The following is a 4,368-nucleotide window of genomic DNA, read 5'->3' on the forward strand; positions in this document are numbered from 1 at the left end:
TCAGAATTATGGAAAAGTATGTCATGCTCCTATAATGTGGTAAAACATTGTGTGCTTGTTTTTATACTTGTCCCACATGAAGACCAAAAAGGCAAAATACGTAAACCTCATACATAACCTCACATCTGTGGTGTATGTATAGTTTCTAGATAAGCATATCATAGTGCTAATAGCTGGAAATGATACTCAAATTAACTCTCAAACAACATGCAGCCTTTATCTGTGCAGTGCAATAAAAAAAAAAATGCTGCAGTTGCTGCAGTTGACGACTATTAATGCATGACGCAAAATATCAATCGGTATATGCTTTTGTTTGTGAAGAAAGTGAAGAAAGAGGATGCAAATCTTTCATGACTCCTCCTTATTTATGGATGTGCACATACACAGGCTAATTATGCTGCATATTTAGTGCACAGTTAAGAGCAAACATTAAACATCATGACTGTGTGGATACTGTTGCTGCTGTTTTCTGCAACATCAAGTATGTTATCAGGAAATTCTACAACGCTGCTATTAATTTTCATACTTAACATTTATTTCTTTATTTTTTATTTATGAAACTTATCCACATTCAAGTGTTTAAAAAACAGAATGCATGAAGCTAGAATAAAATGTTTTTGTTTACAAGCAGATACCCTGTTCTTTTGATGTTTTGTATGTTCAGATATTCATGTAACAATATATATACAAATTAATACCTAAATAGGGACATAGTAGTATACTTAAAGTATGATGTAAAGTTCACTTAAAGAAAACTTACGAGTATACTTGCAGTATAAAACTACTAAACTAGTAGTTTACTGAGACTATACTTCAAAGTGTACTAAAAATGCTACTACAAGTATTTAATTAGTAAACTATCAGTATACCTATAAGTTCACTTTTAGTATAGTTGCAGTACAAGCTAAAAATGTTGATGTAAACTAGTTGTGTACTCAAAGTTTACTACTGCTATACTTAAAGTATACTTAAAAGTATACTTTTATATACTAGAAAGTGGGCCAATTTAGTCCCAAGGAGTTTTGAAATAGTACACTTACAAGTATACTACTAGTACACTGATATTTGTGTACTTACTACATAAAGTATACTTAAAAATATACTTGAACTTTACTTAAGTATATTTAATAAAATAAACTTGAAGTATACTACTTTTTGGTAAGGGTACATACATACATACATAAATATAGTTTTACAAGGATGTGAGGGTGAGTTAATGATGACAGACTTTTGATGTTTATAATTTACTATCATTTTAAGGGCTCATGCAGACATTTGTTTTTACAGCACCTCTTTAACTTATGACTCTGTCAAAATTATTACTGCCATTAAAATGTGTAAAATGTTTTCTGGCCATTAAAATCACCTTTTCTGAGTTGCATTCACTGGACATAACAGGCTGCTCTACAATGTGTGTGTCAGGTGGGTGTATGATAGAAGTGACATACTGAAAAGCAGATTTAAAATGTCCATTGTCTCTTCCAGAATCACAGACACTCAGCCAGACCTGACAGTAAGTTTGTAATATTTATTTTTCATAGCCCAACAGTCTATAAACTATAAAAATGCATCATATTTATGCTACTAAGCTAAAATATATCACTGTAAACCCTTCATTAGACCCTTACTGACATTAAATCAGAATTATGGAAAAGTATGTCATGCTCCTATAATGTGGTAAAACATTGTGTGCTTGTTTTTATACTTGTCCCACATGAAGACCAAAAAGGCAAAATACGTAAACCTCATACATAACCTCACATCTGTGGTGTATGTATAGTTTCTAGATAAGCATATCATAGTGCTAATAGCTGGAAATGATACTCAAATTAACTCTCAAACAACATGCAGCCTTTATCTGTGCAGTGCAATAAAAAAAAAAATGCTGCAGTTGTCTGTAAGGACGACTATTAATGCATGACGCAAAATATCAATCGGTATATGCTTTTGTTTGTGAAGAAAGAGGATTTCCATGATGCAAATCTTTCATGACTCCTCCTTATTTATGGATGTGCACATACACAGGCTAATTATGCTGCATATTTAGTGCACAGTTAAGAGCAAAAATTAAACATCATGACTGTGTGGATTCTGTTGCTGCTCATTTCTGCAACACCAAGTATGTTATCAGGAAATACTACAACGCTGCTATTAATTTTCATACTTAACATTGTTTTTAACTCATATGCTTCTTTCTCCAGGTGTCTACAGTATTGAACTCACTCAGCCAGATTCTAAAGAACTAAAGCCTGGCCAACCTTTGAGTCTCTCCTGTAAAGTCTCAGGCTATTCACTGTCTAGCTGTGGCTACTGCACAAACTGGATACGACAAGCTTCTGGAGGACTGGAATGGATTAGAAGAGTTTGCTGCAATGGAGACACATACTATAGTGAAAAACTAAAGAACAAGTTCAGTATCTCCAGAGACACGTCCAGCAGCACTGTGACAATAACAGGCCAAAACATGCAGACTGAAGACACAGCCGTGTATGCGCACGAGAGTCACAGTGACACAAAACAACAAGAGACATGCACGAAAACATCCAGAGAGAGAAAGACAGCTATAGACAGTTACTTGCATAAGAAAGAAAAGTATAAACAATACAAGTATCTACAATACAATATAGAGTATCTCACAGAAGTGAGTACACCCCTCACATTTTTGTAAATATTTTATTATATATTTTCATGTGACAACACTGAAGAAATGACACTTTGCTACAATGTAAAGTAGTGAGTGTACAGCTTGTATAACAGTGTAAATTTGCTGTCCCCTCAAAATAACTCAACACACAGCCATTAATGTCTAAACCACTGGCCACAAAAGTGAGTACACCCCAAAGTGAAAATGTCCAAATTGGGCCCAAAATTGGTCACTAGATGGCACCTCATGGCAAAGAACTCTCTGAGGATCTGAAAAAAAGAATTGTTGCTCTACATGCTCTACATAATACCTTCAAATACTACACACGCACGACAAAAAAATGAACCTCAGGAAGACACGTCAGATGGAGCAAGAAACCTTTCACATCCCTCTGAAATGCCCTCACCAAGAGTAAGCAACACCAAGCACTTAAAGGAATAGTTCCTCAAAAATGAAAATTCTTGAACCATTTAATCACCCTCATGTCGTTCCAAACCTGTTTGACTTTCTTTCTTCTTTGGAGCGCAAAAGGAGATCTTAAGATAAATGTAACTCTTTTGCATATAGTGGAAGCATGTACACTACCATTCAAAAAATTTTAGGTCAGTACGATTTTTTTGACAGTAGCAGTAGCATAAGACTTACAGTAGTATCTCACAGAAGTGAGTACACCCCTCACATTTTTGTAAATATTTTATTATATCTTTTCATGTGACAACACTGAAGAAATGACACTTTGCTACAATGTAAAGTAGTGAGTGTACAGCTTGTATAACAGTGTAAATTTGCTGTCCCCTCAAAATAACTCAACACACAGCCATTAATGTCTAAACCGCTGGCCACAAAAGTGAGTACACCCCTAAGTGAAAATGTCCAAATTGGGCCCAATTAGCCATTTTCTCTCCCCGGTGTCATGTGACTCATTAGTGTTACAAGGTCTCAGGTGTGAATGGGGAGCAGGTGTTAAATTTGGTGTTATCTCGCTCACTCGCTCATACTGGTTACTGGAAGTTCAACATGGCACCTCATGGCAAAGAACTCTCTGAGGATCTGAAAAAAAGAATTGTTGCTCTACATAAAGATGTCGTAGGCTATAAGAAGATTGCCAAGACCCTGAAACTGAGCTGCAGCACGGTGGCCAAGACCATACAGCGGTTTAACAGGACAGGTTCCACTCAGAACAGGCCTCGCCATGGTTGACCAAAGAAGTTGAGTGCACGTGCTCAGCGTCATATCCAGAGGTTGTGTTTGGGAAATAGATGTATGAGTGCTGCCAGCATTGCTGCAGAGGTTGAAGGGGTGGGGGGTCAACCTGTCTGTGCTCAGACCATACGCCGCACACTGCATCAGATTGGTCTGCATGGCTGTCGTCCCAGAAGGAAGCCTTTTCTAAAGATGATGCACAAGAAAGCCCACAAACAGTTTGCTGGAGACAAGCAGACTAAGGACATGGATTACTGGAACCATGTCCTGTGGTCTGATGAGACCAAGATAAACTTATTTGGTTCAGATGGTGTCAAGCGTGTGTGGCGGCAACCAGGTGAGGAGTACAAAGACAAGTGTGTCTTGCCTACAGTCAAGCATGGTGGTGGGAGTGTCATGAGGGCCTTTCGCACCGCTTTAGTTCCAGAACTAATGGCGCTTTTCCACTGCATGGTACGGCACGGTACGGCTCCGGACGGGTTACTTTTATGGGGTTTTCCACTGGGTACAGTACCTGGTAC

This window comes from Sinocyclocheilus rhinocerous, unplaced genomic scaffold (genome assembly GCF_001515625.1).
Source record: "Sinocyclocheilus rhinocerous isolate Xijiao unplaced genomic scaffold, SAMN03320098_v1.1 scaffold4896, whole genome shotgun sequence".
Taxonomy (NCBI): Eukaryota; Metazoa; Chordata; class Actinopteri; order Cypriniformes; family Cyprinidae; genus Sinocyclocheilus; species Sinocyclocheilus rhinocerous.